We start from the raw sequence: 25188 nt of genomic DNA, 5'->3' as shown, positions 1-25188 counted from the left end.
AAATAAAAAATTGCTCAATTACAAATGTTTTTTCCTTCATTTCGTTGGACTTCAACGTCTTTGGATCTTTTAGATTCTATATAACAACTTTTTTCAACTTTAAACCATTTGTATTCCTGAATATGTTTATCGTGATGGATCGAATCATTATTCTGGACCATATACGAGTGCAAATTCGATTTTTGACCCTGTCATTTGTTTTTTTTTTTTTTTTCGTGAGATAATCGTATCATGAGCGACGAATATTGAAGATTAATATGACGAATGTTTGGCCAGAGATTTTCCAGATGATAGGCAGAGGCGACGTTGACTGATTTTCCGATTATCACATATTCCAACGAGAGCCTGCACACTTCGCCAATTGTCTTTGAATAAAATTTCACTGAGCGTGCAATTTTACGGTTTATGTGCCGATGCATATGTATTTTCGAGTTTTTACGTTTCTATACAACAATACAGAAGTGAAGGCCATCGTAACCCGTGTGGGCTGGATCGAGCGTACATGTAAAGAGGAAGGGCGGGAGGGAGCAAGAGAGGAAAAGAGGGATGAGTTGAAAGCGTCCAATTAAGGATGTATCATCGGATTAAAGTTGATTGAAACTGCATCGAGGAGTATAATGAATCGAGTTCGGTATCGGCAATCTATATCGAAACGGTATAACTTGTATACTATTTTCGGGATATTCTCTCGTTCCTTTATTTCTTTCTCCTTCTCTTTTTATAACTCTCGCATTGTCTGTTTCATTGTTATTCGCAGAGTACTCCGCCCATCCAACGGAGAAAAAATGGATTGACTTTTTGTTTTTTCAGTCAAACTATCCGGTGGATCCTTCAGCCATATGCTTTGAACTTCGATACAAAACAATTCCGAGAATTCGACGAAAGTACCAAAACGTTATTGGATTACCGTGCTCGAAACAGTGCCTAGTCAATAGCTAAAACATTTTCATTCGATTTTCTTCTTTACCAAACGTTCGGTGCTAACAACTCCATCGGTTTTGTGCGTATACGAGTTTGAAGTTGAAACGAAACTGGTGAAGTTTCTATAAATGAAGGATCATCAACAGGCACCAAAATTGTTTTCTTGGGATGCTTCGAGTGAAATCTCTTCGCAACTCACATAAAATATTCGAAAATAAAATAATCGATATGACTTTTGAGTAATTTAGAAAATAAATTCTTTTATTGGGCTTACGAGAGTGTAGTGATTTAACACACTGCGAAAATCGACAGGAAAAATTGAACTCCTCTCATCAGGGCATGTCAATTGTATCAGAGACACGAGACACGAACTTGATGAAATATATTTGGTACACAGATGCCTCGGAGGACTATCAACGCCTTCCGTCTTTTCTACTCTCGTTTCCACGTGCAATTGCAATTTTCTTCTCAATCCGCTACATCCTCAGCGCGTATAGTGGGCTGCTTCTTCCGCTCCGTTTCAAAGAATCGGTTGTTAACGTACAACACGCTACGCTACACTCAAACACGTATACGTACGCACCTAAATATAAGCGCCTACTCGTATACCACACGGACAACCTGAGTGTAAGCAAACACCTCTTGTAAAATTACCTTAGTACCTTGCGCGCGCTCAAAGGAACTAGGAGAGAGCGACAAGGCAATTTGTTCGATGAAATGGTCGAGAGTCAGCAATTTTTCCTTTGGCTTTTATTGTCCTTTTCCTCCAATTCCTCCCCTTGGAACACGCCAGTTGCCAAGACTTCTATCCAATTAGTCGACTTTTTTACCTTCGTATTACTAAAATAGACGATTTGAAAAATCCTTCCTTGTTCTCTATCGCTGCCTTTTTCATTCACTTTTTCCTCGTTTATTGTTGCGCAGATTTAATTTTTTTTTTCTCTTCGACGTTAATTTAAATCACTCGCTCGGTACCCCAAACGTGACAGTTTAGCGTTTCATCCAGACTCGTAATTACGAAAATTATTTTCTTAATCATTCATCGAGTTTTGACTGCAAGTCATTTTGAAAAGTCATTGATTTCGCACAGCTCGAAAAAATTGCCCCATGCTGGCTCATCGTGCGCACGGTTATTTACCGTTTGGGTTTGTTTGAAAATATTTCAGACTCGGAATTGCAAGGTTTTTGTTTATAAACGAAAAAGCGAGGAAGGAAGTATAGAGAGTATTAAATATTTCCCAATGAAGAAAGGCGAGGTGAAATAATCTGCACGCCCAGTGTAGACAGGGCCAGAATAGCGTCGACGAGATCTTTCGTCGATGTAAGTATATACATGAGTAATTTTCCTCCCAGTAAATCTGCTTTTTCTCTTGTCTATTTTATCTTCGCGAGCTTATTATATGAGCGCATACATGTTTCAGTACAATTTGATTAAAATTCGCTGGCTATTTTTCCTCGTAGAAGGTGCTTGCATCCTTCTTCGTTTTGAAATTTTCCTGGATTTTCATCCTCCGAAGCAAATTCGCTTGTAAAAATATCTGACTCGTACGGTTCAAGAACGAAATTGTTAAAGAAATTATGAGTGTTCGAATAATTTCGTATTTGAAATTATTTTACAAGGCTGACGGATAAAAAATTATATTTTAAGCTGTGTTATTACTCGATAGTTCGCTCATCGTATACTTTTTTTTAAAAACGAAACAAAAGATAATCGCGAATATCAGGGCATATCTGATGCGCATTTTTTTTTTTTGATGTACCAGATTCTCAACTGAAACTCTTGTATTTAACTTGTGATTGTATCCAAGCTAGCGCGATCAGAACACAACGAAAAGTAATATTTCGACACAGCATCTTAAGAAAACTTTGAATTCGATCAAGTCTCTCGCTAAATTAGGTTCTAGAAGCGTAAAAAAAGTTTTTGATTCATAGGAAGGCTTTTCTGAAGAAATAAAATGGGATTGGGTTTAATATGTCAAATAACCAAATTGTAGAACGGTCGATATTTCGAAATTAAAAAAATTGTAATGTCAGATTAGAGAAAAATAAGTAATTCGAAATTCTTATTTCCTATCGACTATTTAGCAGATTATCTGCTTAACCGACTATTCCTTCTTTTAATTCGTATTTACTCGAAAATATATATTTCGATAGTTTTCATTTCGAATGCAATTTTAACGGACCATACAAATGTCAAAAGTTCATATTTTCGAATTCAAAATGAAGAGTTTTATAGACAGACCAGAATATAGAGTGGCAGAAAATCGAAGGTGAATTTTTGGAGCCTACAAAACTTCGATATGCAGGATAGCGATGGCTCGAAAAGGCGAAAGTCAAAATGGCGAGTTTGAAATTGAAGATATCACCGGTCTGAGTAAGTGAGTGAGTGAGACGCGTGTATATTGAGCTCTGTTGCATTTCTTTATTTTGATCGGTCGTTTTTGGTGTTTCAGTATTTCAACCTCAATAATATTTATTCTTTCATTATTATATTTTCGAAATTATGAATATTCGCAGTATTGCTGATTGTAGTAATTCATAAATCGAAAAAGTGATAGTCGAATTTTCGGAAAATTGATATTTCAGTCGTCGTTCGATGGATTTTTGTTACATTCTATTTTTCGATGTAAACGTGCTTAGAACCTTGAAGTTTCTACCTTATTTATTTTCGACATTCAAAGCTCTAGTCGAATTTATCTGTCTCCATATTGTTATTCGAAGTTTAAAGAAATTTTGGTAATTTTAACATTTCATCCCCACCCCCATGGTTTTTATTTCCATTCCAGTGAAACGTTGAATTCTATCATTAGTAACTTTAAACTTACTGACCTCACTGAATGAAATACCTAAGTATGTTTATTCTCATTAAATTTAATGAGAGCTGCGAAGCAGATATCGATGCAAAATGTTTATTTTTCCCATCAATTGAACCATTCGATACGAAGCTCTAAAATTTCAATTTTCTTCTTTTTTTTTTGTTTTCAGTACGGACGATCGAGTGCTGCAACCTTTACAGCTGGTAGAACATGATCTCGGAAAAATTGTAGTAAAAGCATCGGATCGATTTCGCGTTAAAAAAGTGTCCCATTTCGTATCTCCGGAGAGAACAGAGCATAATATTTATTATAGGTATGCTATTCCGTCTCGACATACGTGAAAAAATGTGTTTCGCTCGTGGACGCTGTTGACGTTTTTCTCGTTTTCTCGGATTCTCCAGAGTGCAGTTTTACATGACGGTGGAAACAGAGAACACTATAAAACTGTCGTATCAGTGACAATTTCGTGAGATCTACATACTTGAGAGGATACTAGACCAAATAAAATACATCGTGAGACCGAGCGAAACGGGCGAGCCGAGAGTTTATATGCACATTTACTGGAAGAAACAATCTTTCTGGTGTACGCTCGTCAACTGATGCTCTAATTCGAGGTAAGTTCAAGCTCAAAACAGTATTCGGACTTTTTATGTGCTTTAATCTTCTGCAGCTATTTTTTTTTTTCATTAAAGATATGTTTAACAATTCTAGAAATGTGACAGCACTTTGATGCCAAGTTATATTGGCGAATTATAAAATTTGAACAAATTGTTTGACTCAAATCGCTGGGAGGAGGAATATTTTCAGTTGAGTGTAGATCGTTCGAGTGAAAATCTTTTTTTTTTCGAGCAATTTCAAATTTTTTGTAATGATTTTTGATCGAACGCTTTCACTCAAACTCGGAATTTTAATTTTCCAAGCTTTTCAAACTGCAGTTAACATTTTTCAAAAAATCATTTGAAAGAAAAAGCTTTTCAGACCTTCAGCATTATTCGTGTGATCAAAAATCAGGGCGACAAACACAATTTTCTCTGCTCTTTTGTAGTCAGGCAAAAACGAAATAAAAATACGAAAGAATTGATTTATTGATTTGGTCGATTGAAGCTATTGGAATATGAGCAAAAATAATTCATCAGCATAGTTATAAAACTTGATATTAAACACTACACATAAGAGCGTGCTTGCAGTCCTATAAGTTTGTTTATAAAACGAATATAGATCAAGAAAGAGGTCAACACACGAGGTCCTTTGTCGTTAGAGTCGGAGTCACTTTTTCGATCGCTGCAACGCTCACTTATTCAATAGATCTCTTAGAGTAAAGCTCATTAAATAAAATATTGCTTTGTTTAAACTTTGTGCCATTTATTTCGAAGCATGTTTTCATAATCCAATGAAAGCTCGAAGACGGTAGAAAAATGATTGAGACAATGAGCCATGATTGGAATTATTTTATCATTTTCGATTTTTCCGTTCATTCTCGGCGCACAGAAATTTGTGGTTGTTGTCTTTTGGACGTTATCAAACTCCCAAATGAATATAAATTTAGCTGGACTTCAGAGCAGTATTTTTCCGACTGATACGAACTTCGTTCCGGTATCATTCGAAGTCAGTTCTGGGCTTAAAATTTCATTATCCGGATCCGGATTTCAATATCGTTTATACGAAAAATGTGTGAATTGGGTCAGTGAATTTATTCCGACGCAGTTCATTCATCGTGATTTCATATTAAATGATCAATTATACCAATTAATGTCAAATATCACTTGCCCAAATATATTTACCGTTTTCGGCGTAAACATCGCTCGTGCCGGACGAATGACTCCCCAATAAAGAGTCCTGAAATATCGACTCGAGTTATTAACATGAAAAGGCATCAAACTAGTACGCAAAAAATAAATAGAAAGGTACGTTTCTGAGCTCTTTAAACGTACGAACAAAGCTCCAGTTTTATACGGAAAACGCGAGAAAAGTGATTCCGTAAAACCACGGAATTATGGTTATAAAAGTATGAAAAAAAGTAAAAAAAATAAAAAATAAAAGAAAATAAAAATCCGAGAGAAAAGTAAGAAAATGAAAGAAATGGAGTAAGTGCGCTGGCAGTACGGACTCTCGAGAATGACCGTGGATGCAAATACGTATGCTGGGATGTGAATCCGTGCCAGTTCTATCGTCCGTAGAGAGGCGTACGAACCAACCCTCTTTCTTATTCGAGTAGGCACACTTGACACTACTCTCTGCTTCAGACTCTTCCCTAACTTCCGGAGCTTCTCCAGCTTCATCTCGTATATAGGCCTTTATCCCACCTGCTTAGGTCTTCATCAGTCACACGACGTTGTGTGTCTTCATATTTTTTCACAAGCTCATCCCCCTTTTTTACTTTCTTTCTTTTCGTCTTCCACTCGTTTTTCAGTCTCCCTCGACTCGCGGGCTGCATCGCAAAACGAGAATGGGAGCTGCCGCATTGTTTCACACGAAATAGTCGGCAGCCGCAGCTTGTCCCACTTTCTCGAGAGGCTCGATCCTCTCGTTCACAAATTAAATTAATGCGAAGCTAGTTGTGGGCTGAGAATACGGTGGGTGCAATGTTCATAACGCTGAAAAATACCTTTAATTGCTCTTATCAATCGTTCGATTCAACTGAATAGTTACTGCCTGGGAGTAAAAACCTTTTTGTGATTTTACACTAACGAAAATACGTTTTTTCACATTCTTCGATTTTCGCAATATTGCGACACGATATTTGAGTGTATGAACACTGTGAATTCTAGGTTTAGCTCTGCGGTACGTTACGTTCCAAACATTAAACGCACTATAAAGTTTCAACAACGCAATGGCAGCCCGGGAGAGCCTGCGAGTACGTTTCATGAATTTTTTAATGTAATTTTTCACATTTAAAATTTGTAAATTAATAAAACGTTGAATTTGTAATGAACATACACGGTTGGGTTAATGTACTTAGGGGATGATAATAGACGAAATATAAAATGGATGGGCACATGCTGGAGGGTCTGATTTTTAGTAATTTCAAAAAGCCCTCGGAAAAATAGTCCATTAAAAATATTCTCCTCGTCATTCCTAGACGATAAATTCACCACGAGAATGAATAATATCAAAATATACATTGATTGGTGGTTAGGAAAAAAATTGGAAAAATAAGAGGACAAGGAAAATTCTAGAACGAGTAAATTGTCCTCGAAGACGTAGTGGAAGATAATTTTAATCTCGCATAGCTCTCGTGTTGATGCAAAATTTATCATTATTTTTTCAAACACTTCGGGCTGGCTCCGCCGGTTGTTCTCGGTTGGAAATTCTCGTGGCTTTACCGACGCCAGTCAGTCCGCGGTTTATTGAGCGATCATACGATACTCTAACCGCGCTCGTGTCACGGCTCTCGAACACTACACGTTTGTCTACTGTCTACACACTTATTTATACGTATAAACATAATAGCTTTGACTATCGATGAGCTCTTTTCTCGTTGATCGCGCGAGTACATAAAAATCGAGAGGGGAGGGGGGTGCTTAATAATTTATACTCTCCGTTGATATTATCTTTCATCATATTTCAGAGATATCATTGCTAACGTTCTTGAACATTCGTGATCTTTATTATACACAATGAAAATTCACTTCACAATTTCTACATTGTTTTCTCAATGTTCCTGTTCATATACAAGGGTACTGGGATGGTTGATCGCAATAGTATATTCCGATAGTGATGATACTCAAGATTCGTATGGTCATTGGATCTTCTGGTTGTAGAAAAGCAAATTTATGAAAACGAGAAACTTTGTTTTCCTCTGATCTGATTCCTCTGACTCTGAGAATATTTTCGAATGAAATTCCTCTCTGACTCGTGATTCGAAGGGAGGATTATTGGAAATTTTCTAACTCTTTGGATTTTAATCTTTACCTTTCGTTCACTTTGCTCTCGCAACTTTTTTTTCTTTGTCAATAATCCTACGTCCTATCATAATCCTGTGCGCCACACCTCGCTTCGTCTTTTTATCCTTTTCTCGTTTTTCGCTGTGTCTATTCACTTGTAAGTAATAACAACTGAAATATTCAGTACCTCGTAACGTCTGGATGTGCTCCTCTCTTTCGCTCTTTCGCTGTGCAGTAGTGGTGCGTCGTTATACGAGGACGTTCGGTCGTACCTTCCAGAACGACCGATTGTTTTGTCATTTTTTTCGTTCTCTCTCTGTTTTCTTTTATGTTGTCGTCGCAAGCGACGCGACGACCTGATTCCATTATTAAAAGCGAAATTGATGAGCGAGCGATGCTCGAGAAGCTATTCGCGTAACTTCATTCCTTATGACAATAGAATCGATTTCGAATCGCAGAAATTCTTATTGAAAAACTAGAATTCATAAAGTGGATCGAAAATTGCATTGCTACGTATACGTGCGTTTGGGTTCGATCGAAATTGGTTCAAGGAATGGAATCTCGTTAAAAGACTTTCGAAATTTACATAATTTTTTTTTCTACCGATACTCCTGTGCACAGTTCTTTTATGAAAACCTTGCTTGCAGCTTGTGTGAGAAAGTGAGTACAAAGAATAATTCAAACACCGATTTCGCTCAATTTTTTATTTCAATTCTATGAATAAATTGAAATACAATCGGTGCGATTATCGTATACACGAATCGCTTCCGTTGAAAATCTCCATTCACATTCTTCATCGTTCATTCATTCAATTCCAATGAAAATAAGTTTTAGTTATTCATAAAACCGAATCAATGAACAACACGTAAAAATCAGTCGACAGACACGATTGATTACTGGCCATCAAACTTTTCCAATAAAAACAAAATTAAGTTAAAAGATAAGATCGAAAAACTATTCCCCAAGCCCCATTCCAAAGTATACAGAAGCAACGAGGGCTCGAGGTCACTGCAGGGTGTTCACAGACTGTTGCTTATGAAGGGCAACGAACTTCTGCCCCAGCAGAACATGACTAAACCTTTGGTTCATTGGCCCCAGAGTTCGGGAATCAGGCTCGTGAGTACAAACAAGAAAATCGACCACGAAATGGGGGAGAAGAGAAGGCTACACAAAAGTAGCTTAGATTGACCCTCACGTTTCTACTCCTGACAACTATTGCTTCGATTCATCTTCTCGTATTGTACTATGCGTCTTACTTTACAAAAACTATTTCGGCGTGCTCGCGCATCCATCACTACTTTTCGTACGTTTTTTTTCATCCACGTTCAACATCCAACACATCTTTTTCGTGAAACCATAAATTTCTTTCGGTCGGTACGTAAAACTTTGTTGTTTCGTAGCCCTAAACGGTGCGATATAAATCTATCTGCAGGTTTTGGTATCCTCTTCGGTTTAAGCTCGCCCATATTGATATACGTTTGAGAGATACATGTCGGTAGTATCCACAGATAGAAGAGGCTGCAATGAAACGGTGCTGGTAATTAAACGGACTTTTCCAATTATTCTTGGCTGGATTTTTCGCTTTTGTTCTTACAAGTCATTAGTAAAGTTGGGAGAATAAAATGTTTTCAGCGAGAGCAATAGAACGTCTGAAAGTTTTTATGCGAGTCAGAATGAGAGACGAAGGAAAATAGATACGAGAATCGTGGCTGCTTCGTTTCTTCGGAAAAAATTTTTCTTTCCTATTTACTTCGCCAGAAGCGTTTCCCGTCAAGTGGGCGGCGCGACCACGTCTTTAGACTCTTCGCAACGTTCGCAGGTACCACCCTTTCCAACTAATTTTCGAGTTTTCCCAAGCCACTCAACTTATATGTCTTTATATATACGTATACGTGTGCGCACGTGTATAGAAATTGTACTGCTCGAGTTTGAGAAGCGAGAAGAGCGAAAGCGAGTTCGTCAAAACTTGGAACCTGCTCGCTCGACGCTGCCTGACTAGACGCGGATGTACTCTACTTTTCCACCAGTCAAGGGAGACGCCGTTGATTCCGGTGTCTCTCTTATACTCTTCCGTACTCCTTCACTCGCTGCTGGAAACACGTTTTCCTCTGCCTCTTCTATAGCCAACATATACATACCGACTCTCGAAAATGTTTTAGATAACTTTGCTTCGGGTACTCGAGATTATTATATCTTTGTGTCGTCGAATATGTTTACGTCACACTTTTCATATGAAACACGTATCGAGATTATTAAAACAATCTTTATAACGATAACGATCATTTTTTTTATTGCCCAAGGCAAATCGATCAATCCGTTCAAAGAAGTATTCACTGCGGATGCTGACTCGATTTTTCTGTTCAATTTATTCTCAACCGTTTATCAATGAGACTCGATGGAATTTTGTCATTTTCAAATTTATAGTTTCCAGGAAAGTAGGGTTTGAACAAACATTGCTTAATTTCACTGTTTTTTTTTTTTTTTTTTTTTTTTTTTTTTGGTAGACGATAAATCAATTACAACGGATATTTCTTCCCCTATTTTTCCGATTTTTTTACCGAATGCAAAAAGGGCACTGAGAGCTTTCAAAGAACGAAGATGGAACGAATTAACGTCCTGTCAATGACGTACTGTTCGTAATTTATAATTAGGAGCCAGGTATCAATGACTACCACCCTCATTAACGCTCATCAGGAAAAGGTTGAGAAAAGCAGAAACTCGCAAAGGTTTCCTTCGTTTCGTGGTACTCTCCGGTGTACTTTGACATCGCGACGAAAAATAAAAAATAAACGTCCTCGCAGGAACGTCACATTTCCTTTTAGCTTGCAATCAGTTCTGACATAATTGAGTGACCAAAATGGATAACGGTTCAGAGAAAATGTTTTGTTATATTTCAATGTTTGCTTTTAGTTTTCATCGTATAAGAATGTTTGAAATGCTGTAAATATTAAACTGGAAAATTGATGCAGTCATGAAGATAAATTGATACGAATAGGACATTTGTTCTGAAACGTTTGGAGCATTAAGGTTGAATTAATATGGAGATTGAAAAAATGTCGAGAACAGTAATTATGCTGAACAATTATTTTGATATGAATGATGTTCATTGAAATTGAAAAGTTTCATTTCCAATAATTCGTTGTAGCACTCGTTTCAGTCGATTACAATTTCCTATAATTTTTATTAAGCCCCTTTTCATTGTCGTCAAAATAAAAGAAAGAATCTCATCTGGAAAGGTACGTATCGGGATGCCAGCATTTACGTGACATAATACAAAAGTAATTGGAACTTGGAGGGCTTCATCATCGTTTCCAGTTGCAGAGTGCTTTGCAAAAATGAACCTGTGGCCTAAAAACCTTTCCGAGCTGGCACCGCGTCTATTTGCTCTGAATGGACGCTCTGCGGGAGCGACATACTTTCTCCCGTTGTTATCTCCACCTCCAGTCTCTTTTTGCGCTCCGCCTCTCATTTTTTCCCCTCTCAAACCTCTATTTTAGTCGGCCCTTTCGAGTCTCAATTGTATGAGTCCAACGATTTCGTTCTCCATCTTTTTCCCTCTCTTATATCGCCTGGATAAAGAACAACAATTTTTCTTCTGAATTCGTGCTTCTTTCCTCCTCTGTTTCCTCTGTATGATCACGTTTCCACACTTCCTTACATTGACTTACCGAATTACTCGCTACAATCATTGCATAACTGGAGCGATCACTCAGATTTCATATCAGAATCTTCCCCAGCGATGTATCTTCTCACAGGTTCGTAAGATTGAAAATTTTCTTGCCTCGAACGCGATCGCGAGTTCATTAAGAAAAGTCGTTATGCTCCTCGCATTCAGTCTTTTTGCTTTCCATTTGAATCATTTTACATTTAACAAGTACGTTTAAAATCGTGCTGATGCTTCCCAATTGTGGGAATGAAATTCTACCGTGTTGGCATCCATCAAAGAAGTCGTAGAGAATCCACTTCCAGACGAAATATTAAGGGATGATTTCCTTCCTTTTATCACGCTTTAGACAATTTTACTTTAGTTAAAAGAATATCGAACTTTATTCCACATTCGCTCAATTAAAATTCATTTTCAAATCCATGGGTCGTGTGTGTCTTCGAACCAATATGGAGTCTCGTCGCCACAAAATTTCAATTTCACGTTAAATGCAGCACTATCGCGAAAATCGTGTCATAACGTCCGTTAAATAATTATTATTTTCGTTGACAAGTATCCGACATTTGTAATTTTCTCGCTATTGCGATACGGTACACGTTGGAGTCTAACGAAATTAACAAAAAAACTCATTTATAATTGACCAATTTTTTATTTCACGAATTATCGGTGCAGGTTGAAGAAGCTATGAATTGCAAATTCGACACGGAACGAAATTGGAAAATTACTGGAATTATTGGAGGCTTTTTTCCATAATTTCGTTGGACTCCGACGTTGCAAACTTCAGTGTCATACGCTGACAGCTCGTACAACGCGTTCGATCGGCGTCGCGAGCGTCGAGTTGTTAAATTGAAAATTGCCTGATGAAAATATACCAGCAAATATTTCCACGCTCAAACTAAACTGCGCACATCCAGCAGAAGAAGCGTCGTTGCAGAAAAGCTCGATTCATTCACGATCATCGATAATAGACGGATGTCTATTATTTTTTGTGTTTTGCAACGTATGTATCGGAAGAAAATAATTTGAATCCGCAGGAGGAAAGAAAATCGATAGAGCGCTCGTGAAATTACCGGCATCAACGAATGCCAGCCCCCTCAGGGTTCGGATCTCTGCTTTTATATCGAGTGATCTAACGCGCGCGCGAGACGAGACGCACGCAATGTCGCGCACGCGGTTTGCCAAGAGCAGCGAGCTGTATTATGTACACACGAGTACATAAGTAAGCAATTAAGATAACCGATGAGAGGGAAGCATGTTCATGAGCTGTGCTCGTACTTGTATTCCTGGCGCTAGTATATACGAGCAATCCGTACAGTTCTCATTCTCGACAGAGGGTGATTCTGGGCCGCAGGCGATTATATACTCTCGACACACGTTTCCAGAGCTCAGGGTACGCGCACTCGGTGCATATAAACCTTCCACGCAGACTCATATGATAGCAATCCTACTCTTTTTTCCTCTCTCTTTCTCGGCCACTCTCTCTCGGTTCCTCTCTTGTGGATTGGCGCTTCGCCCGCGCGATACATACTCGTATATAAATCGATTCATTACGTGGCCCCGGCTGCCCGTGGTATCGATTATTATCGTTCACTTAAGTCGATTTATTACCGTTCGGCCGCCTCGTTACAGCGCTCCGTTGGCGCCACACCAACACAAACGCTCCGCCGCATAACACACTCACGTACACGAACAATCCAATCACCAAAGCTTACAAGCTGTCTCTCGATAAGAAAATCAAATGGCAAATGCAACCTGTGAGTCGTGCGCTAAACCATGCACACGCCAGGATTGTGAGAATACAATAACGACCTCTGCCTGCTTTTGACACTTCGATTTTACTTTGCCTTCCCAACAATATCGAGCAAATATGTCGACAGTCTCGACATTGGAAAGGCACCTTTCCGTGGCAAGTGTAGCCTACACACGAATCTTTATGCTTTCAAACTCTGTAACAGCGTGTGTGCAACACACCCACACTAGTTACTACTTCCTCGACCTGGAGATACTGGCCAACATCCTTGTGTGAGTTACGTGCACCGGTGGTCTCGATAATTAACCAATCGTTATGCATCGCGTCTATGCAATGTCTGCTATACACACGCATCCATGTATTTCCACGTTCTCCGCGTTACTCGCTCGCCTGGATCGACCAACCAGCTCAGGGATGCGGCCCCATGACGAACCATTTTCCGCTACCCGCTCGCTGGCTTGACTATCAAACAAAATGCACTATTTATTGAAGATACTCTGTGCTATGACCTCGACGCCGGACTGCACACGGAGAGACTTTTATACGAATATTTCCGATGAATTTGCTAGAAAAATTTGCATGTTTTGTAGCAGCGCTGTTCTATATCGCCATTCTATTACATTTCACCAAAGTGTATAGTAGTTTTGATGCCGGATCAGTTCTCTTAAATTTTACTATGTACGATAGGCAAAATTTAGGTCTGCGACATTCTTACATCGAATGATGCATCGATACCCGAACGTCACCCTGTTGTCTTTGGCGAAATGTTAAAAATTGGTGAATTAGACTGGACGAATTGCTTGAAATTTTACTATGTGCCACTGCTAAATTTTCATGTTTATACTCGCAACGCCTCGTATAATTGGTGGGCGCATGAATTTTGCTATGTTATTGAGCAAAATTCAGTGTGGTAAAAGGAAAAATACGAAAGTATGAAATTTTTCGTATGACACAGAGAAACTAATGCTATGATATCTTCTAAATTTTCATCAAATCACTTCATTATTTACTATATGTTTTTGATAAAAATTCGCTCGGTGTTCATTTTTGATATAGAACAGCGCGTTATTTATTATGAACTGTGGTAATGGTTCCCCAAACTTTTGCATTATTTGACACACTCCGTAGCGATTATTATTATAATATCGATGTGGTCCGACGTTACTATAAAAACATAGTAATTTTTGCTATAAAAGTCTCTCCGTGTACGAATGAGCCTCGAGTTCCATTAGTTTTGTGTGCCTATTATACAACGATTATTTCTCATTTGACGAACGTGGATAGAGTCATTGACTGATACACCTTGTTAATGATACTGACTACTGAGGCTACCTATGATACGCTTTACAGCGTATACCTCCTACAAGCAAACAACGATAAACGCCGTGTACGTTGCTGGACCATGAGTAATGTTCGGCTGAGTTTACATACGCCGGTAGCGTCAACGGTTATGTCACGCGTTAGGATCCCTCTGCACTGGCCGCTTTATATATGACACGTGAGTGTAGCTTTGCTGTGAATATCATCAACGCAAACTCACCGGGCCAGTGCATATTTCACATATCGATGATACCCTGGCGTTTAAACACGTAAATTCCTTTTGTGATCGTTCGTGTAATGTGTGCGAGCGACGCTGCTTCATATTCGGGTGGATAGCCAAAGGCGTGTTTTCGATGCTTACTGATGGCTGATGGCAAGGGTTTCTCAAATTTCTTGGCTATTTTCAATTCGATCGATCAATAAAACTGCGTCAGGCATTTACACACAAATTTAGACACAAATTTTTTGGTATTTCGAAGCCAGCTAATCCGCTAGGCATTTTCTTTCTCACTTTCATATTTTCGTTTTTTTTTTTTCGAGAGAGAGAGAGAGAGAGAGAAAACACCAGCAATGTTAATGGGCTGTTAAGGGCACACTTTTCGCCAAGAGGCGCGGTAATATCAATCATTTCTACCGGCTCATCAGACCCGGGGGCGGAATCCTGTCACAGCGATAGCTGGACGAGACAGAGTTTGGACGAGGGAACTATCCTCGGCGGAAGTGACGTGTACGTCTCAGACGCTCCCAAAAGGGAAGAGCAACGTGAGTGCTCGTTTCCTCTCCGACAATGGACGAGGATGAAGTATCGCGAGCTTAATTTATCTCTTCATTCTCATCTTCCAATTTTATTTTTCCGAGTCGTTGCTCTTCACGAGCCTTATCCAAGCACACCGAATAGCACCTTCGAACTTGTTATGCTTTTTTCCTTCTCCAACTGTCTTTCTAATTCGCTGACTCTTCATTTAGTTATTGAAACGGAAGGGGATCGAATCGCTACGTCCACTCGACGCTCTGAAAAAAAAACGGCTCAACTCTGATATTTTCTTCTGGAAAACTATTAGTGAAAAAAAAAACGCATTTAATCAACACTTAGCTCTGCACATATCGGGGGAGCCACATTAATCACTAAAAGATGAATTGTCATTTATTTGAAATGTAAGAACGGGAATTTTAAGGAGGTTGAAGCGTATCTTATGTTAAAACTATTTTCCAACTTTGCACATTAAAATTTTTTAAACAGAAAGCTTAAGGCAGTATTAAACTTCTGGCGGGATATGCCGATGATTCACCGTCGTGAAATTGAGATGTTTATTGTTGAAGTTAGCAATTTTTTGAAAGCTTCCATAAGAGCCCATGTTTAACCTTGTCATTTTCAACAACGAATATCTCGATTACCAGGCGGTGAAACCTCTCCAATTTTTTCACACATAATTAAGCGCTGTTCAAGAAGATTCACGTGAATTTTCAATTCATTAATTTGGAATAATAAAATCTAATGTATTTTTCGTATCATGTCCTATATATATCGCTTCAACTTCCTTAAAGCAGCAACAACCAGATTTATTCGCACACCGCGAAAGAAAATACTACTCAAGTTCACAATTATTTTATGTCGATTAAATTCAAATCTAAATTATTAATAAAATTAATAAACACATTGAGAATATTTTTATCATAAGAATGTGATAAAATGCTTTAAAAATATCGTAAAAGATAGTATTTATGCTTCAACTTGACTCGTTAATGATTGAGTTGGTACCGGTGACACTTCAAATACACATGATCAAGGGAACATTTTTATTGTGCAAAAAAAAGTTTTTATCGGTGTAACCGCACCGAGAAAAAGGAATGGTCAATTCATTTTAAAAAAGTGAAGCTACTAGACGAATGAAAACACGTGAGTCAGTCTCGAAAATAAATTTGATGAAATTCCCACGAGACCCGAATTTACCCAAAGTTCAATCAGCTGTTACCAGTTCAACGTAACGACTGATATCCGCTTCCGAAGCGTCAAAAACCAAAGTTTTTTCATGTTTTCTTTCTTAAAAGCCCTGTAAGGTAATGTTTAAAAAAAAACGGAATCTGTGATAAATTGTCTTAACGATATAAACTTTTCCGCAGCTAGAACACCGTACAATTTTTTTACAATTAATACTATTGTGAGTTCTTCCATAAGGTACCGCGTTGAAAACTCAAAATAGTAAATGAAATAATTCCAAATTTTGCCCCGTAAGAGGCCCCGGAACTGTGCTTATCGTTATCAGGGGATCTTAAACTATATAATTTACCGCAAAAGGTGGACCTTCACAGCATTTTATGGAACAACCGAACCACTTCAAAACACAATCTCATTCAAGTGTCTTTGGTGATGTAATCCTTGAAAATTGACAGCAGCAGAACCGTTCTTGCAACGATAATTCAATAATTACAAAAGGTTTCACCGAGAGCACCAAAACAATGAGATATCCGTGGCGCAATAATCTTTCACCATTGTGTGCATACGCATGTACATTCGCGACGTGATTTGTACTCGAACGCAAGAAACGTATGGTCAAGTGCGCTGACCGTTTGGAATATTAAATGCCTCTTCGGTATTGTTTTGTCGTGCATTCTGACTTTATAACTGTCCTAACCATTCGACGTGCATAAGCCATAACGCAGACTTTGTGTTACACACACATTAGCACACACTCGTAGTTAGTTTCTTCGTGCACGTTCTGAAGTCTACATCTCCGATTCCAATGAACGCCACTTCATCATAACACGTCTTTCTCCTTGTGGTCGATCACACGCATGAATAAATCAAGGTGCACTTGTATTCTCAACCTATTGACAATCATTTTGATCAAGGTTCTCGCGAGCAAATGTCACGATTGAGGCATCAATGGCTTCATGTTTCCTCTTTGTTTAACATTCGTCAATCACTGTTGCAGTAGTAATCGAGGCTTCTTATCATTAAACTGTTTATTCAACCATTATTTTCGTTCTTCAGCGATACAATCAATCACCTTTTTCGTCGAACGCCTTCCTCTGCTCAGTGGATGTTTGCGGCACTTCTACTTCGTTTTGGTAACACAAAAGCGGTCGCGAGAATACGAGACCCGCCATTAGTCGCTCCCGGTGACGGAGACCACCTGCAACGACGATCAAAGAGTCGCCCAAACCTTCTGCTCATACACACGAAATATTCGAGCGCTAAATAAAATGACTGCACGATATTTTGATTACCGTTAATTCGAAGAATGGATTCTTCGCATTCGGCATAATACGAACGCCGCCGCAGAGATGCTCGCACTGCGACGATCCAGCATTGATTTGCGATGCAAATTGTATACACTTTAGAAGTCTAGCGATCGTGACACACATCGAGACCTCCGTGCTTGATCATATCGCAGCGCTAATGCGATGCTTATACCTTCTCTGATATCGCAGAGTCAAATTTGCCACCCAAGTCGACACTGCAAATTACCTATACACGGGTCATTACTGCGAGTATGTGAAGGTAATTGTCATATTGTGTTTTCTGTTGGGAATTCACGTAATGGGAAACTGCTTCGATGCAATACGCGCGGTTTAGATCATTCGTATGGTCGCGTCAAGTGGGTTGTTGACGGCAAGATGAATTCATCGATGGCGCTGCCTTGCGCAGGCAAACCTGCAGTTGAATATTCTCAATTATTTTCAATGTCATTCTACAGGTCTTCGTACAATTCGAGATGCTCAATAGCAGCGCTGCAGGCCATTCGGTCGCCACGTCGTTTCATCGAATTATGAAAGACTCGCTTGAATTATTAACGAAGCGAATAATTTTCCATTTATTTCATTCTCATAAATTATTTGATAACTTTTCGAGAACGGAGCAATCTCGGAGTCCGCGGCGTTGGCTATAAACGATGGCTGACCAATGATCATAAAAAACTGATATTAACAGGTTCGCAGAAGTTACTCGCACTCCTACAACCGCGTGAACGTTATTTCGCTTCGCCGGTAATGCACGGGAAAACCGAGCAGCCACACATTTTTTGATACCTTGCCAAGTTTCCATACACCGTGAAACTGTAATAAGAAAAGTTAGTACAGCTGTCCTCGGTGAGCAACAGATTGCTCATTATTTTTCAACGAAATATCACTCCCTCGCGAGATTTTTGGCGAGCATCCGCAATCAACTTAACCACTGGAAAGTTTAACGGACCTATAGTAGCGTGCTCGTGTCAGAGCAATGCCTTTTTTCTAACAGAGATCATTTGTCCGCATCGATTGCTCCCTTAAAAAGCGCAATTTCCTTTACGATTTGCTCCAAATCTTTTCTCAAAGTCTATTTTTTCAGGGATTCAACATAGAGAGTAGTTTTCGTTACATTTTTTACGTCCGACCAATAATGTAAAAGTGGGCAATCCGGATGTGAGAGGCGTTAACGAATGTTCGGATTTGTCGGAAGCACTCACACACTTGGGATGATTTTGTGGGAGATTCTCGAGCATTAGTTGGGGCGTGTGTTGGCGCTGTACTTCCTCACGAGTAACGCGTGGGATGCTCGGCTGACTATCTGAAGAGTTGTTGTAGGAAAAATGCAGTGAGAGAGGGCGAGAGTGAGAGTGTGACAAAGCTTGTAGAGTGACGTGTATAGACGTCGCTAATTAGAGTGCGCGCGTGCGATTTTGTACGGTTGAAACTAGCGAGAGTTCCATCAGCATTATCTGACAAGATCCGCGAGAGTAACATCGAGATTGTTGGTACAATCGTAGAAAGAAGAGAGAGAGAGAGAGAGAGAGAGAGAGAGAGAGAGAGAGAGAGAGAGAGAGAGAGAGAGAGAGAGAGACCGACGAAGAGATTTTGTGACGCATGCCTCGAGCAAGTGCGACTTGTTTTTCCTTCCATTCTCAAGTGCATAAGTTCACATATATGCGCCAATCGGATTGCCAATTAACTTCAGAACGATTAATGAGAATTAGTGAGCGCGTACATGATGACGCGGGAATGTATCATTCGTTTCACCAGCTTATACATAATCGTTCATTACCGAAGTTTCTAAGATTTCAAACATTTTCCTTCATCTTCTGCACCCAAGCTCTTCTCAAGGCAATGATAACTTCGGAAAATTCGAATATGCAACTTTGTTGGAAGCTTGTTTTGAAACTTAACTTTCAATGAACGAACATTTTTACGTCCTTTTTATCGTACCGAAATCAATCGGGGTGGAAAGTTTTGACTTGCAGCTCATTATTCGTTAGCACATTGGAATTTTCAAATCTGAATAAGACACGAGTCACGTGCGGCTATGACTTTACGTTAGACACCGATGTGTGGATATTTCAATAAAAAAATGTAAAAAGTGTGAAGTTTTGATAGGTGAAGAAACTACATACAAATTGGCAAAGATGCTTGATTCCATTTTTGTATGCTTTCTTATAAATTAAACATTTTTTTTATTGTTTCTGCACGACCCCCGAGTGTTTTCCTTCCCTGGGGAAAACTGTCCCCGGCGTGCCTTGTCTCCCCTTTTCTCGATGGTATTTTCGTTATAAAACTTATCGTCCGAATCTTTTCGCGAGTTTATCAATTAAGATCTTCGACTTGCGAAGTGTGAATGTATGTTATTTGGCTCAGGGAGAAAATTTTCACGAAGTAGTTATTCCAGCGCTCGATGGCATGAGCTTCGTCGCTCGCTCACCCTCCCTTCTTCCCTCTCTCTCTTTCTCCGGTTCGCCCATCGTTTCCCACTCTTTCGAATGCTCTCTCGAGTTGGCGTTCGGATAAGATAAGGGCATGAGAGGAGAACTACCGTAATCGAGTTTGATCTCGTTAATGGAAGTTTAATTCGTCTTTATCTTTCTCTCTCTTTCGTTCCCTCTCTCATTCGCTTCGTTCATCCTCCTTTTTTTCTGTTCAATGATGATTTTTAACATTTTGGAGCATTGGAGTATACGATTTAAATATCAAGGTAGTTCGCTGTCCATTTACGAGAATAATTCAACCATCGTAAATCGCGTAATTTGTTCGATAAAGACAATTACATTTTTGGTTTTATTGATCCAAATGAATTCACATTCGACCGGAGTTTCAGTTTCGCAGATTACTAGTGCTGGTGATCCGCGAGACTTGTGCCGACCAGAAACGCTCTATCGAACGAGAAAATATTGATATTTAAATTTGTAAAAAACAATTGCACATTCTCAAGGGCGAGGAAAATCGGTTGTCAACAGCTTCTATGAATTACCGCCTGTTCAGCAACTGGAAAATCTTACAATTCTTTATCCCCGAATGCGAGTGTCATTTGTCTACGTAATTCAACTCTACTTGAAACTATGAAACAATTCGAGTCAATTTTGATGTCGGAAACTGCACTTCCTCTTAAACTTCAATACTCATAAGAGCACAATTTCAGTCTTGTCCTACAACATCATAACGATGTCACTGCAATTATTATCTTAGCGATATAGCTCACGTGCAAAGCGTGCAACCACACCGTTGTTTCAATCTTCTTAATGACATTGATTCGATGGAAACTAATCTATTTTAGTACCATAAACAGTATTGCAGGAGCATAACGACGAGAGTTAGAGGTGAAACCTTTTCAAGAAAGACAGAGGCCGAGTGGAAGAGAGCAAGAAATATAGGTATTGAAGGCACATTTTATGCCCTTAAGCTCCGTGCTCCGGAAATCTTTGTCAATATATCCACACACGCGCGCGCACACGCACACACACACACACACACACACGTACCTCACATAGTTATATAAATATATCTGGAAGCGCTTTCGCGTTTTCAAGTCTATGACATCGTGCAATAGCACACACGATCCTCGCGTCGATGTACCTGGCGTCTCATGTGCACGTGTCTGTGTACACGCTCAAACTTTGCTGCAAGGCTTTCTCATATATGCGCCACCCCCAGCTTTGGGGAATGCATGAACGAACAGGAGGCTCGGGTATAATGCTCTCACGTGCAGTTAAACTGCTTGTCATTATGCAACCCCTAGCGGTTGTGGTTTATACACCTACACACACGAGGAGTCTATTCTAAAGCCAGGCATCCTACCTCTCATATACAATATACAAATATATTTGTAGTGAATTCCGAGAGATCCCGACATGCGTATATACATGTTTACAAAAGTTTGATATATAGACTCGTGATTGCACCGATACTCGTTTATCGATCGTTCACAACTTTTTGCAATTAATTTAATTCATTTTTTATTAGATATTCTTCAAGTACAATGTCTGAAGAATATTTTCACGAAATTTCATAAAGATCGGGGCATCAGATTCGTAGCTATGGGTACTTCAACCGAACGGGATTATCTCAGAATCGTCTTTTTCGAAAAATACCTTTGCGGTGGACACGATTACTAAAAAACTATTAATCCAATCCACACTCATTTATTATAATAATAGCTAGGGCCTGGACGAAGGATTTCGTATTTTGTTGGAAAAAAAATTATAACAAAAGAGCCGAAAATTTAGCAGCTCAAAAGATGAATCTTTTGTTAAAACTGTCGGCATTTATTTGGAAATCAATATTTTTACAAATCCGTCGTCCAGGCCTGAACTATTATTATTATAAATAAGTGGTATAAATTTAGTATGGATCGGATTAATAGTTTTTTAGAGTTCCACCGCAACTGATGCTTAAAAAAAGGTGCTACTGGAATACAGCTGGAGTTGCGCCATTTTAAGAAATTTTTTTACGTAAAAAGTTGTACAGGTACTACTGAATGTCGCACACAGTTTTACAATAAACATTTATTTTCTTGTCGAAAAAAAAATCAAGGAAATCACGTTTTTAGGCCTGCCGCAAGTGTATATAAGGCCTTAAGATGATGGATCAGTCGGTAATCACACCTCGAATTTTTGAAATTGAAACTCTTTGACATCGTTCGATGACAATAAAAATCCGATGACATTTTTATTTTTTCGATCAGACGAACGATGTGGAAAAACGTCCTTTTCAAAATTTGCAGCTATCTCTCTCGCACTCACGGTTGTGATTACCGACTGATCCATCATCTTAAGTAATCGAAAACTATGCACATCTTCCCCGTCAATCTACGAGCTTGAATATTCTTTAATATCATTCGAGAAAAGTGTGCGCTCGTCTCTTTCTTATATCAAACACTGGAGCATTACCTCGTCTTGACTGCTACAGAAATCTAAATTTCCATATTTATTATACGGAGTACTTGTTGAGACACTAAATATTGTTTTCATGTCTTCCAATTCGTTTCTCTAAAAGTGATGGGTTTTTACAACTCGTGGCTTATAAGCCCGTTGATGTCATGGAATCTGGAACTCAAAGTGTCGAATATTTGAAATGTTGATTGAAAAATTGTATTAAAAAACGATAAAATCGCCAATTTTTAAAAGTTTTATGCGCAGACTCATGCTCGGAAGCCATTGGAGTGAAAAAAATCATTCGCCTTTTCCTTTCTTCGCAGAATATGATATTATAATCGAGTTTATATCCGTAAAGACCAGATGAAATTTAATCTAAACTTTGCTCTGTCTCTCGATTGGAGATGCCGCAGTTTGTTCGTCCCGCAGAAAATTACATGGCATGTGCAAAATGCAGCGCATTGCATTCTTTCGTACGCATATGTACGCGTGAATGCATGTATAAATATGATTATGTTTATGCTGGACGTTATAATGATGTATTTAAATGTAGTATACGCAAATGTTCCCAACGTTTCGCGAGATTAGTCTACCGATAAATAATCATCACTCATCCTCGATATAAAACCTGGTTCTCTTCTATCTTCATTACAATCCCATAGCGTTTATACTTTATTCTATTATTGCAGCATTCCAATGTGTCAGTCACGAATTTTCAGAAATTCATTTCCTTACTATAAATAATTTCAACTAGATTTCAATCATTCTTTAGGGCATACACGAGAACACAAAAATCGTGAAGAGTGCAATTAAATTTTTATTGTCTTCTCAATTTTTCAATACGTCAGCACCAAAATTCGTGCTCATTTTAGTTTTATTTTAGTAAGAAGAACCGGAAAAACAGAAAAAAAATGTTCTCGCCTCAGTTCCTTCGCGTTATTCCATTGAAATTCAAGGCTTGTGACGACGAGCTTGAAACAGTTGGGAAACTCCGATTACAAATAAGACAATTATTGTAGCAATAAATATCTTTCGATAAAATAGGAATATAATTGCATCTAGCAATCAATTTGTTTCCATCGCTGACCCTATATCGTCATCGTATTTTATAAATCGCGTCGTAGAGTGCCTCGATGCATTTTATACAACGAAAATGCTGCGTGGATATGTGGACGTTGGCAGAGGGAAAATGAGAAATTGATCGACAGCGTAGAAAAGCCTCATATTGTGACTCTTTGTTCATTAATTACGTTATAACTGCAATCAGCAGCGACAGGTGAGGCGGAGAGGGGGGAGGGGGGGGGGGAGAAAAAGGAGAGGTCTATAGTAACTTGTTCTTTACTCTTGCTGACAACCTTCGGTAGTTCTTTTGATACCGGCTTACGAAGCACTTAAGATTTTGCTACTAGTGTACGATCCGTTCATGAATATCCATTCATGAGTACACATTGTGAAACTAGCGTGCGTTGTTTGTGTGTATGCTACTTAAGAAACCTCTTCCCTACTTGAACTTTACTTATCAAGCATACTGTCGATGCATTCGCCTGTTGAGTGGGTACGCGAACACTGCTGTTAGAACGCGTATATTATCTTATGGTGTATTTGTAATACGTATAATGATGGAAATAATGTAGTCGGTAATAACTTCGACACGAATGAACAGCTCGCGAATGAACAAGTTAAAAAAAAAAATGGGTTTTACGACTCGATGATTGCGCATAATTACTTGGAATCTATGAACCGTAAAGTGATTTTCGAAGAGCACATAATAACGCGATTACTTTGCAAACTTTTTGCGATGGCAGCTCATTTGGAACGTGATATACGACTTTTATAATCGCCAGTTGAAAGTTTTTTTTGCGAAAATTAGACGTTGTGGTAGTTTTATTTGTTTAGCTGACGAATGTACGAAGTAGAAGGTAAATTTTGAAATTCTTTTGGGAATCCCTACCGTATAACGCTTAATCTCGCGTGTGTGGCAAAAGTGTGTATTTTTGGTTGTACACAGGTTGGAGGAAGATGGAGACAATGCGAGGGAAGGATAAATGTAGAGTACGAGAGTGAGAGAAGGCAGAGAGGCGAATAGTAGCGAGAGAGTCGAGTGATAAGGAAGTAACAAATTGTCTAGCTAGATGAGGCTCTCCGTGCTGGTGATTTAACGATCGTCGACCAGACCAACAGTTGAAACTCTGGCCAACACGTCGTTGTCTGCCCTCTATTTACTCTTCGTACTCTTCCAGAGAACACGACTGTTTTGATACAGTGAAAGCTTTCATAAATTCACTTGGTCTCGTTTCGTTATTTGTGAAATTGATTTTTTATTGAAACTGTCTCTTGTTGATTGGATAAGAATCTCTCAGGAAAAATTCAGCCAACTCAATCCTTATTACTGTGATCGTTTTCAAATTAGCCATCGATGAATGAGAAAGGACATCGAGTATCAAACACTTTTGTGTCAAGGCTTACATTTTATCCAATGCATAGCGAATTGCCATGATAATTGAAATTCTACCTTTGATGATCGGTTGTTTTGAATGCAGCTTGGGATAGATGGAAGCTGCGATAAAAGTCTTATAAGAATAGAAGTGTAAATTTGATTTTTAACTCGTGAGAGCAGGTGATAGTGAGTTCTGGATCAAACGCGCACGTGTGTATTAAAGTAGTTCGGTCGTTCGATAAAGTACGGCGAAGACACACTTTTTTTGCGGTAAATGAT

The 25188-nt window shown here is 38.9% G+C and overlaps 1 protein-coding gene across 6 annotated transcripts in view; it reads left to right on the top strand.

Moving 5' to 3' along the window:
- Pde9 (phosphodiesterase 9) overlaps nt 1–25188 on the top strand; it is a 122429-nt gene that overhangs the window by 52030 nt on the left and 45211 nt on the right. For 5 of the 6 annotated variants that reach the window (XM_043434125.1, XM_043434123.1, XM_043434120.1 and 2 more), the window contains exon 3: nt 3907–4351. The gene's annotated coding sequence lies outside the window, so the exon portion shown is untranslated. The remainder of the gene's footprint in view (nt 1–3906; nt 4352–25188) is intronic. The other variant, XM_043434121.1, reaches the window with a different exon arrangement.

This window comes from Venturia canescens, chromosome 1 (genome assembly GCF_019457755.1).
Source record: "Venturia canescens isolate UGA chromosome 1, ASM1945775v1, whole genome shotgun sequence".
NCBI classification, from domain to species: domain Eukaryota; kingdom Metazoa; phylum Arthropoda; class Insecta; order Hymenoptera; family Ichneumonidae; genus Venturia; species Venturia canescens.
The sequence above is the reverse complement of the archived record's forward strand: the minus strand, read 5'-3'. Positions and strand labels throughout refer to the sequence as shown.